At 50.6% G+C, this 12,274-nt stretch overlaps 1 protein-coding gene across 1 annotated transcript in view; it reads right to left on the minus strand.

Moving 5' to 3' along the window:
• Positions 1–12,274, minus strand: part of LOC142419578 (M1-specific T cell receptor alpha chain-like) — a 394,724-nt gene that overhangs the window by 240,711 nt on the left and 141,739 nt on the right. The gene's annotated exons all lie outside the window — the stretch shown is intronic.

Here is a 12,274-nt window from a genome sequence, read left to right on the forward strand (position 1 = left end):
GGAAGGGAGACATTTGGAGTTACGGCATTTGACTTCCCAAGTAACCGTTATGCGTGAGGAAGCCCTGCTGTCCTGCAAATGGCTAAACACCTGCCTGCAGATGGGAAGTAGGGAATGAATGCCATATTTCACTTGGCTTGTGCATGCACCTTTCTCTTCACCTCTTAAACTGTCTTGATCTCAACCCATGAGTTTTCTCTTTTACCTTTCCAGTTCGCTCCCCCATCCTGCCGAGGGGGCAGTGAGTCAGCGGCTATGAGGTGCTTAGCTGCCTGTTGGGGTTAACCCACAACACAAGGGAAAGGGACTAGTACCTGGGAGGAACAACGCCACGTAGCAGCATGCGCTGGGGGCCAGCAGTCTGTTCCTGAAGAAATGTACCCCATGGAGAGGACCCATGCTGGAGCAGTTCATGAAGGACTGTATACTGTGGGAGGGACCCCACATGAGAGCAGGGGAAAAGTGTGAGGAGAAAGGAGTGGCAGCGATGAAGTCTTATGAACTGACTCCAACCCCCCTTCCCCATCTCCCTGTGCTGCTTGGGGCGACGAGGAGGTAGAAAAGTTGGGAATGAAGGATTGAAGTTGACCCTGGGAAGAAGGAGGAATGGGGGGATGATTTCTTATTTTTGTTGTTGTTTCTCATTACTCTATTTTTGATTGGCAATACATTACTTTTCCCCATGTCTGTTTTCCTGTGATTTGTAAGCCATCTACCTGCCTGTACTTTGACTCATAAATTTTTAATCTTTTCTCCCCCATACCATTGTAGAAGGGGACTGAGAGAGCAGCTTGGTGGGCATCTGGCAGCCACCCAAGGCTAATGCACCACAGTGGCAAATGGTATCCTGGGCGGCACCAGGAGGAGTTTTGCCAGCAGGTCGAGGGAGATGGTCCTTCCCCCCTACTCAGCACTGGTGAGGCCACATCTGGAGTGCTGTGTCCAGTTCTGGTCTCCCCTGTACTGGAAAGACATGGACATACTAAGAGGAACCAAAGAAGGACCATTAAGATGATTAAGCTACTACATCATGTCTCCTGTGATGAATGGCTGAATGAGCTGGGACTATTTACCATGAGGAAGGGACGGCTTGGCTTGGGGGAATCTCATCAACGTACAGAAATATCTGAAGAGCCCACAGACACAGGAGACACGGTGCAGAAAACACACCCGTGATAACCCCTTGCCCCACACTCCCTCATTCAGCTCTGCATAGCTCCTCTTTGCTCCCCCTCCAGCCCTTGGCTCTCCCTTCCTGGCTTTCCCAGACCACCTGTGTCCTGCCAGGCTGCTGGGTTGTCCATCAGGGACCCTGTTAGGCTGGGCTGCTCTACCTGGCTCCTTTCCCGCTGCACATCCAGGAGGCAGGGGCAGAATGGGGTGCCTGCATGCAGAGAGGAGGCACAGCACCGAAATATTCTTTGTGCCCCTGCTCTGCCATTGCAAGCCCCTGCAGAGCTGCAGGGCACTTTCTTGCACATCCCGTTACGCACCATCTCATTGTGCACCTTGCTTAAACTGTCAAAGGAAGGCAACAGAAGCTGACACCCCCATCCCTCCAACCCTTCGGAGATGGATCCCTCCATCTGCCCAGGGACATGCTCTTTTAGGGACTCTCTTCTTCACTTCTTCCCCCAGTCTTGCTCACCCAGCAGATTCTTTCTTGGAGAAAACATGATGGGGGTCCTGGAGAGAGTGCAGGTTGTTCCAGATAACCAGTCTCGGCTGTTGTCACTCCTCCTGCACTCATCCAGCCTAAAGCAAACCTGCCCCACTAGTGCACCAAATCCCCTCAAGGCTGTCACGGCCAGAGGAAGGGGGATCCCTTTGTACGAACCCCAGCTCTACCACTGCCTCCTCCTCACAGCACACTGGCAAAGCTAAAGACTTAATGTCTCTTAGGTCTTTGCAAGCCTCCCTAGTGAAGAAACACTTGCAGCTAATGGTCTTGCAGGCAGCATGATTTAATTAGCGGATGAACTCTTAGTGAAAGGATGGAGTGTCCGGAGTCTGCTTATCAGAAGGATTTCAGTCGCTGCTGTTATTTAGCACATCCTGCCTGTGTGACACAGCTTTGGTGAAGAATGGGTTGTATAGCCTCAGGGTGTATAAACTCTGTAACTGCCCCATTTGGGCAGAGTTCACATCAGCAGAGCCTGATACCGCTGTTCTCTGCTCTCCCCTAAACATGTAGCAATAACCTGCTTCTGCCCTGCGCTGGTCACAACTGCATCCCAGTTATTCCGTGACATCATTGCAGAATTGTACCGGTTATGGCTGGGATGGCGTTAGTTTTCTTTATATCAGCCTTTATGGTGCTGTGTTTAGGATTTGTGGCCAAAGCAGTGTTGATAACACACCAATGTATTAGGTGTTGCTGAACAGTGCTTGCACAGCGTCAAGTGTGCAACCCTTCTGTGTTTCTCACACTGCCCGCCAGCAAGTAGGCTGGAGGTGGGCAAGAAGCTGGGAGAGGACACTGCCTGGACAGCTGACCTCAACTGACCCAAGGGATAGTCCATACCATATGGCATCATGGTCAGCAATACAAGCTGGGGCAAACAAGAAGGCAGAGGGGAGGCATTCAGATTTACAGAGTTTTTCCTCCCAGGGAACTGTTATGTGTGATGAACCCTGCTTTCCTGGAGATGGCTGAACAGCTGCCTGCCAACGGGAAGTAGTAAATTAATTCCCTATTTTGCTTGGCTTGCGCATGCAGCTTTGCTTTACCTATTAAACTGCCTTTCTCTCAAGCCATGGCTTTCCTCGCTTTTGTCCTTCTGATTCTCACCCCTATCCTGCTGAGGGGCTAGTGGTTGAGCAGCTGCATGGTGCTTAGCTGCCTGCCAGCCTTAACCCACAAGATGCATGAACTTAGCCAGCTAATCATAACAGAAGAGCCTGGAGTCATCAACCCCCTGGCAGCAGCAATGATGTCATTGGCATAGCTTTGGCTTTCTTTTCAAATGAAGCAACATGCTTTCCCTCTATACCACTGTCCTTCTAAGAGACTTCTGCACAGTCTCTGAAGACTACAATAGTGGCAAACGTTACCAGGGTGGGGATGCACCATGCAATGTGCCGTGAGTGCTGGCTTGCCTGACGCTGAAGCAGCGTGGGGTTCCCAGCATCAGAACAGATGTAGGAGTTTATAATATTCTATCACCTTTCCTGGCATGGTCACAAAACAGCTCTCTGTTCTCGCCTAGGCTAGGAACAGGCTGCTCAACCTCACCTTGAGCCTCGCCTTTGATGGAGCAAACAGTACTGGCAACCATTTCCAGGCACATGAAGGACAAGAATGTCAACAGGATTCACCTAGGGGCTAGTCATCCTTGACCAACATGATAGGAAATGACCGGCTTTGTAGATGAGGAGAGAGCAGTAGTTATTGTCTACTTTGACTTCAGGAGGGCTTTCAACACCGTCTCCCATAAGACCCTCATAGAGAATCTAATAAAGTCTGGGCTGGCTCAGCAGAGACAGTGAGGTGGATGAAAAACTGTCTGAATGGCTGGGACCGGGTGGTGGTGATCAGTGGCACGAAGTCTAGTTGGAGGCCAGAACTAGCAGCGTACCCCAGGGGTCAACACTGGCTCCAATCCTGTTTGACATCTTCGTTAATGATCTGAAGGGTGGGACAGTGGACCCTCAGCAATTTTGCAGGTGACACTAAAACTGGAAGGAGTGGCTGAGACACCACAGGGTTTGGTGCCATCCAGAGGGACCTCAACAGGCTGGAGAAATGGGCTACCAGGAACCTCATGCAGTTGAACAAGGGACATGAAAGTCCTGCACCTGGGGAGAAAGGATCTCGGGCACCAGGACAGGCTGGTGTCGCCCAGCTGGAAAGCAGCTTTGCAGAAGAAGATGTAGTGGTTTTGGTAGACACCAACTTGGTCATGAGCCAGCAATGTGCCCTTGCGGCAAAGAAGGCTAAAGGTATCCTGGGCTGCATTAGACAAAGTATTGCCAGCAGGTTGAGGCAGGTGATGCTTCCTCTCTACTTAGCACTAGTGAGGCCACACCTGGAGTACTGGGTCCATTTCCTGGCTCCCCAACACAGGAGAGGCATGGTCATACTGGAGAGAGTCCAGTGCAGGGCCAGAAACATGATTAAGGGTCTAGAGCACCTCTCATATTAGGAAAACCTGAGGGAGTTGGCACTGTTTACCCTGGAGAGGAGAAGGCTGCAGTGGCATCTCATCAATATATAGAGATACCTGAAGGGAGGGTGCAAAGAAGACGGAGCCAGGTTCTTCTCAGTGGTGCCCAGTGACGGGACAAGAGGCAATGGACACAAACTGAAACACCAGTGGCTTGGGGCAGATGATGTCTGGAGGTTCCTTCCAACTTCAATCGTTCTGTGATTCTGTAAGTAGAGGGGAAGGATCATTGCCTCGATTTATGCCATGCATGAAAGGCGGGAAAGGGTGTGCTAAGTTCCTCTGTGGAAGCCTCCAACTCCTCCTCTGCTCCAGTCCACTTAACGAAGATGGGCAATGACACCATGCACAGGGTGCGACACATGGCCACAGCAGCCCCTGCTCATCTCTCCCCAGTTCCTCTCTGCCTGTAGATTTGCTCTGCGCAGGTTTCCCACATGACTTCGTTGCCATCACAGAAACGTGGTGGGATGACTCTCATGACTGGAGTGCTGCAATGGATGGCTATAAGCTCTTCAGAAGGGATAGGCAAGGAAGGAGAGGCGGTGGGGTGGCTCTGTATGTTAGGGAGTGTTTCGATTGTGTAGAACTTGGCGATTATGATGATAAGGTCAAGTGCTTATGGGTAAGGGTGAGAGGGAAAGCCAAAAAGGCAGATACCCTGCTGGGTGTCTGTTATAGACCGCCCAACCAGGACGAAGAGGCAGATGAAGCATTCTATAAACAGCTGGCAGGAGTTTCACAATCACTAGCCCTTGTTCTCATGGGGAACTTCAACTTACCAGACGTCTGCTGGAAATACAACACAGCAGAGAGGAAACAGTCTAGGAGGTTCCTGGAATGTGTGGAAGACAACTTCCTGACACAGCTGGCAAGTGAGCCTACCAGGGGAGGTGCCGCGCTTGACCTGCTGTTTATACAGAAGGACTGGTGGGAGATGTGGTGGTTGGAGGCCGTCTTGGGCTTAGTGACCATGATATGATAGAGTTCTCAATTTGTGGCGAAGTAAGGAGGGGGGTGAGTAAAACCACTACCATGGGCTTCTGGAGGGCAGGCTTTGACCTGTTTGGGACACTGGTTGAGAGAGTCCCTTGGGAGACAGTTGTGAAGGGCAAAAAGGTCCAGGAAGGCTGGGCATTCTTCAAGAAGGAAGTCTTAAAGGCACAGGAGCAGGCTGTCCCCATGTGCCGTAAGACAAACCAGCGGGGAAGACGACCAGCCTGGCTGAACAGGGAGCTTTTGCTGGGACTCTGGAAAAAAAGGAGAGTTTACCGCTTTTGGAAGAAGGGGCAGGCAACTCAAGAAGAGTACAGGGATCTGGTCAAGTCACGCAGGGAGGAAAATAAAAAGGCAAAAGCCCAGCTAGAACTCAATCTGCCCACTGGTGTAAGAGATAATAAAAAAAGGTTTTTACAAACATATTAACAACAAAAAGAGAGCCAAGGAGAAGCTCCCTCCTTTATTGGATGCAGGGGGGGACATGGCCATCAAGGATGAGGAAAACGTTGAGGTACTTCATGCCTTCTTTGCCTCAGTCTTTAATAGTCAGACCAGTTATCCCCAGGTTATTCAGCCCCCTGAGCTGGAAGACAGGGACGGAGAGCAGAATAAATCCCCCATAATCCAGGAGGAAGCAGTTAACGACCTGCTGCGCCACCTGGACACTCACAAGTCTATGGGGCCGGATGGGATCCACCCGAGAGTACTGAGGGAGCTGGTGGAGGAGCTTGCCAAGCCACTCTCCATCATTTATCAGCAGTCCTGGTTAACAGGGGAGGTCCCAGGAGAGGCTTTACAGAAGCCCAGATAGATGACATCTGCAGCTCTTCCCTTGTCCGCTGATGTAGTCACTCCATCACAGAAGGCCACTAGGTTGGTCAGGCAAGATTTGCGCTTGGTGAAGCCATGCTAGCTGTCTCAAATCCCCTCCCTGCCCTCCACGTGCCTGAATATAGCTTCCAGGAGGATCTGTCGGTGATCTTCCCAGGCACAGAGGTGAGGCTGACAGGTCGGTAGTTCCCAGGGTCCTCCTTTCTACCCTTTTTAGAAATGGGCGCAATGCTTCCCTTTTTCCAGCCACCAGGAACTTCACCGGACTGCCATGACTTTTCAAATATCACGGAGAGTGGCTGGCAACTACATCAACCAATTCCCTCAGGACTCTGGGATGCATCTCGTCAGGTCCCATAGACTTATGTATGTTCAGGTTCCTCAGGGGGTCTTGAACCTGATCTTCTCTTACAGTGAGAGGGACTTTGCTCCCCCAGTCCCTGCCTTGAGGTCCACCCACACAAGAGGTGTGGGAAAAGAGATTGCCAGTGAAGACTGAGGCAAAAATTTGCTGAGCACCTCAGCCTTTTCCCTGTCTGCTGTTACCAGTTTGCCAGTCGAGTTCATCAGCAGCGTACACTTTCTTTGACCTTCCTTTTCTGGCTGACATACCTATAGAAGCCCTTCTAATTATTCTTTGCATCCCTTGCCAAGTTCAGCTCCAGCTGTGCCTTGGCCTTCCTGACCCCATCCCTACACAAACGGACAACATCTCTACACTCTTCCCAGGATACCTCTCCCTGCTTCCACTGCCTGTGCATTTCCTTCTTGCCCTTTAGTTTGACCAGCAGGTTTTGACTCAGCCATGCTGGTCTCTTGTCTTCCCTTCCTGATTTCTTACAGCTGGGGATCAAGAGCTCTTGCGCTCTATGGAAAGCATCCTTAAAGATCTGCCCGCTCGGTTCTGCTCCCTTGTCCCTGAGGGCAGTTTCCCAGGGGGTCCCATTGACTAACTGCTTGAACAGCTGCAAGTTTGCTTTCCGAAAATTCAGGGTTCTGACTTTATTTTTCACCTGTCCCATATCCCTCAGGACTGCAAATCCACCAGTGCATGATCATTGCAGCCCAGGCTGCCTCCAATCTTGACGTCTGAAGAAGGGTTCAAAGAGGATGGGACCAGGCCCTTCTCAGTGGTGCTCAGTGACAGGTCAAGAGGCAGCGCGTACAAACTGAAACACACGAGGCTCCTTCTGAACATCAGGAAACACTTTCTCACTGCCAGGGTGACCAAGCACAGGCACAGGTTGCCCAGACACGTTGTTGGGTCTCCATGCTTGGAAGTGTTCAGAAGGTGTCTGGAGATGGTCCTGAGCAAGTGGCTCTTGTTGGCCCTGCTTGAGCAGGGGGCTTGGACCAGATGACCTCCTGAGGTGTCTTCCAGATTCAACCTTCCTGTGACTCTGTGAAAGACTCACAGGCACATTCATGTCGTTGCAGGTGATATGTGCCAGGGCAAAGGGGAAAACTGACACTCAGACTTTGCTAGGTAAATTCAGTCCTTTGCCATCTGAGGAGGGAGGCAAGGATGCTTGGCCTAGAATTACCAAGGGAATTTATTCTCTTCTGTTTTAGCTATGCACATAGCTGTGCACTAGCCTAATGCATAGGTGGACCTTGATACAGAGGACAGCAGGGTTTACATATGTGGCTGATCAGTGACTATTGCTCGCATAATCGGAATGTACTTGTCCTGTGCAGGATCAGTACGTGCTTGTCCCGTGCAGGTGGTACAGACATTATGGTCAGTGGTGTGTTAATCTTCATTCTTCTAAACCCATGTCCCGTACGGGTGTGGGGGGGTTATGCTGAACTATGCTTGATTGCAGTTCTGGTCCTGGTTATATGCCTGCTTTCATTGAAGGGTAAAGCTTTTATCGTTTTGTTGTTAATACAACAACAAAACGGGTGTTCTGAACCGGGAAGACCTGGCTTAGGTCTTCAGGTCACATCGACCCTGAGGTAAAATCTCATGGGCTCAGGCAGTGTTCATTCTTCTAAGCAAGTGGTACTGCAGTTAGCAGCTTGCCTTTCACAGCTGCTACACTGATGACTTCCAGCTTTTTTAGAGGAGCGTTGAGGAAAACGCGCTTTCCGCTTTGGGCTACAAGTTTCAAAGCTGGAAAGCAAGAGAGGAATATGTAAGTGATAGAAAAGTAATATGGGCGGGTAAAAAAGTAGCACACAGAGGAGTCAGGAGAGCTATTCAACTTGGTTATGTTTGCTGCATATTTGGCATCCCTTGTATTTATGGTGTGTGGTCTTCTGTTAGATCTTATGGTGTGTTGTTCTTTTGTAAAGTCGCAGACAGAGGTACATGCACATGTGACAAGGTTGTACGACCACGTACACAAACCCAGAGCCTGCCTTCGGAAGGATGGGGAATAACGTGCTGTCGTGGTTTAAACCCAGTCAGCAAGTAAGCACCACAGAGCTGCTCGCTCAGCCTCCTGCCCCTGGTGGGATGGGGGAGAGAACCAGAAAAAGAGTGAAACCCAGGGGTTGAGATAAAGGCAGTTTAATAGGACAGCAGAGGAGCAGAAAATTAATAATAATAATAATAATAATAATAATAATAATAATAATAATAGTAATGATAAAAGAATGTACAAAACAATTGCTGCACAATGCAATTGCTCACTACCCACTGACTGATGCCTAGCCCATCTCCGAGCAGCAATCGCTGCTCCCCGGCCAACTCCGCCCAGTTTCTATACCGCGCAAGACGTCAGACGCTATGGAATAGCCCTTTGGCCAGTCTGGCTGTGCCCCCTCCCAGCTTCTTGTGCACCTGGCAGAGCATGGGAAGCTGAAAAGTCCTTGACCAGTGTAAGCACCACTTAGCAACAACTAAAACATCGGTGTGTTATCAACATTATTCCCATACTAAATCCAAAACACAGCGCTATACCAGCTACTGGGAAGAAAATTAACTCTGTCCCAGCCAAAACCAGGACACATGCATCCCCATTTGACTGGTGACTGGCTGCTTCCTGGAGCCTGAGAGGCCTCCTGCTGGCCACCGCTCGTTGCTGGAGGCAGAGTTCCAGGACAGAGCGCAGGGGAGGGGAGGAAATTAAATGGCGAAATGATTGGTAGCGGCTCTCCCTTTCTCCCTCAGGATTGCAGGAGATACACGGCAGCACGGTGGCAGCACATGAGGTAAGCAGGAACGACTAGAAGTCTTGCCTCCAATCAGGATGCAAGAGTACTCCCAAAGCATTTTGAGCCCCCAAAGCTGTCTCTTAAAAGCTCTGGCTGGCCATCAGGCCTGACGCTGTCCTTTTCAGCCTCCCCAGAAAGGGCATAAGAAAAAGGGAGCAGAGGAGGAGCCAGTTTTGCTCACAGGGTGGTAAAAGACCAGTTATCCCCAGGGAATTCAGCCCCCTGAGCTGGAAGACAGGGACGGAGAGCAGAATAAACACCCCATAATCCAGGAGGAAGCAGTTAACGACCTGCTGTGCCACCTGGACACTCACAGGTCTCTGGGGCTGGATGGGATCCACCTGAGAGTACTGAGGGAGCTGGTGGAAGAGCTTGCCAAGCCACTCTCCATCATTTATCAGCAGTCCTGGTTAACAGGGGAGGCCCCAGATGACTGGAGGCTTGCCAATGTGACGCCCATCTACAAGAAGGGACGGAAGGTGGATGCAGGGAACTACAGGCCTGTCAGCCTGATCTCGGTACTGGGGAAAATTATGGAGCAGTTCATCTTGAGTGCACTCAACAGGCATGTGCAGGCCAACCAGGGGATCAGGGCCAGCCAGCGTGGGTTTAGGAAAAGCAGGTCCTGCTTGACCAACCTGATCTCCTTCTACGACAGTGACGCGCCTAGTGGACGAGGGAAAGGCTGTAGATGTTATCTACCTGGACTTTAATAAAGCCTTTGACACTGTCTCCCACAGCATTCTCCTAGAGAAGCTGGCGGCTCATGGCTTAGGCAGGTGTACTCTTTGCTGGGTAAAAAACTGGCTGGATGGCCGAGCCCAGAGAGTTGTGGTGAACGGAGTTAAATCCAGTTGGCGGCCGGTCACAAGCGGTGTTCCCCAGGGCTCAGTTTTGGGGCCACTCTTGTTTAATATCTTTATCAATGATCTGGATGAGGGGATTGAGTGCACCCTCAGTTAAGTTTGCAGATGACACCAAATTGGGCAGGAGTGTTGATCTGCTTGAGGGTAGGAAGGCTCTGCAGAGGGATCTGGACAGGCTGGACCGATGGGCCCAGGTCAATTGTATGAGGTTTAACAAGGCCAAATGTCAGGTCCTGCACTTGGGTCACAGCAACCCCATGCAACGCTACAGGCTTGGGGAAGAGTGGCTGGAAAGCTGCCTGGCAGAGAAGGACCTGGGGGTGCTGGCTGACAGCCGGCTCAACATGAGCCGGCAGTGTGCCCAGGTGGCCAAGAAAGCCAACAGCATCCTGGCTTGTATCAGGAATAGCACGGCCAGCAGGAGTAGGCAAGTAATCGTCCCCCTGTACTTGGCACTGGTGAGGCCGCACCTCGAATACTGTGTTCAGTTTTGGGCCCCTCACTACAAGAAGGACATTAAGTTGCTGGAGCGTGTCCAGAGAAGGGCAACGAAGCTGGTGAAGGGTCTGGAGAACAAGTCTTATGAGGAGCGGCTGAGGGAACTGGCGTTGTTTAGTCTGGAGAAGCAGAGGCTGAGGGGAGACCTTATCGCTCTCTACAACTACCTGAAAGGAGGTTGCAGTGAGGTGGGTGTCAGTCTCTTCTCCAAGTAACTAGCGATAGGGTGAGACGAAATGGCCTCAAGTTGCATCAGGAGAAGTTTAGATTGGATATTAGGAAACATTTCCTTACTGATAGGGTGGTCAAGCATTGGAACAGGCTACCCAGAGAGGTGGTGGAGTCACCACCCCTGCAGGAGTTCACTTTTTCCATAGCAGCCTATATGGGCAGTTGCAATGTTTTGTGACCAAAACCCTGTTGAAAACACAACGATGTTTCAGCTGTTGCTGAACAGTGCTGACACAGTGTCAAGGCCTCCTCTGTTTCTCATGTCACCCACCAGCTCTACAGCTGACCACAACTGGCCAAAGGGATATTCCATACCGCAGGACGCCATGCGAAGCAATAAAAGCTGGGGGGAAGAAGGAGGAAAGGAGGATATTTGGAGTTAATGACATTTGCCTTTCCCAAGTAACCGTTATGCATGATGAAGGCCTGCTTGTCTGCAAATGCCTAAACATCTGCCTGCCAATGGGAAGGAGAGAATGAATATATTATTTTGCTTGGTTTGTGCATGCAGCTTTTGCTTTACTTATTAACTTCTCTTTATCTCAACACACAAGTCTTCTCACTTTTACCCTTTTAATTCTCTCCCCATCCCATTAGGGGTGACTAAGCGAGCAGCTGTGTGGGGCTTAGCTGCCTACAGGGGTTAGGAACGGTAGGCTGCCCACACCCTTGTCCAGTTCAGTTTTGAATATCTCCAAGAATGGACACTACACAGCCTCAGGTATTTACACGCACTGATGAATCTCCCCAGAGCATTTTCTTCTCTATGCTAAACAAACCCTGTTCTCTCAGGCTTTCCTTGTATGTCAGATGCTCCCTTCCTCCTCTTTGTGGCCCTTCATTGCACTTGCTCTGGTATGTCCATGTCTTTCCTGTGCTGCGGAGCCCAGGACTGGGCACAGTAGTCCACAGTCTCACCAGTGCCGAGGTCAAGAGCAGTCCAACCCAATGAGCAAGGAGTCAGGTAAAAATGCCAGGAGGCCTGCATGGATAAACAAGGCTAGGGAAAATTCAGGCCCACTGATGAATGGGGTGGGGACCTGGTGACACAGGACATGGAAAAGGGCTGTGGTACTGAATGCCTTACTCACCTCAGTCTGTACTAGCAAGACCAGCCTTCAGGAATCCCAGGTCCCAGAGTCCATGGGGAAAGGCTGGAGCAAGCAACATGTCACTGAGAACTTTTCTAGTCCATAATAAGCAGCTTTGTCTCCAATGTTTGTTTCCAGGCAAGTCAGTGCTGAAAGCGTAACTAAATTCAGAATGCACAACATCCACTCCCTCCTCATTCACCAAGATCATCATCTTTTTGCAGAAGGCTTGAAATTTGGTTAAGCATGAGTTCCACTTCACAAACCCATGCTGACTGCCAGGGAGGAAGGAGGCAGAGATGCGCTCCAGGCACTGGAGCAGAGATTCCACTGCAGCCTGTGGTGAAGACCATGGTGACACAGGTTGTCCCTCTGAAACCCACAGATGTCCACAGTGGAGCAGATATTCACCCTGCAGTGCGTGGAGGAC

This window comes from Mycteria americana, chromosome 22 (genome assembly GCF_035582795.1).
Source record: "Mycteria americana isolate JAX WOST 10 ecotype Jacksonville Zoo and Gardens chromosome 22, USCA_MyAme_1.0, whole genome shotgun sequence".
Classification (NCBI taxonomy): Eukaryota; Metazoa; Chordata; class Aves; order Ciconiiformes; family Ciconiidae; genus Mycteria; species Mycteria americana.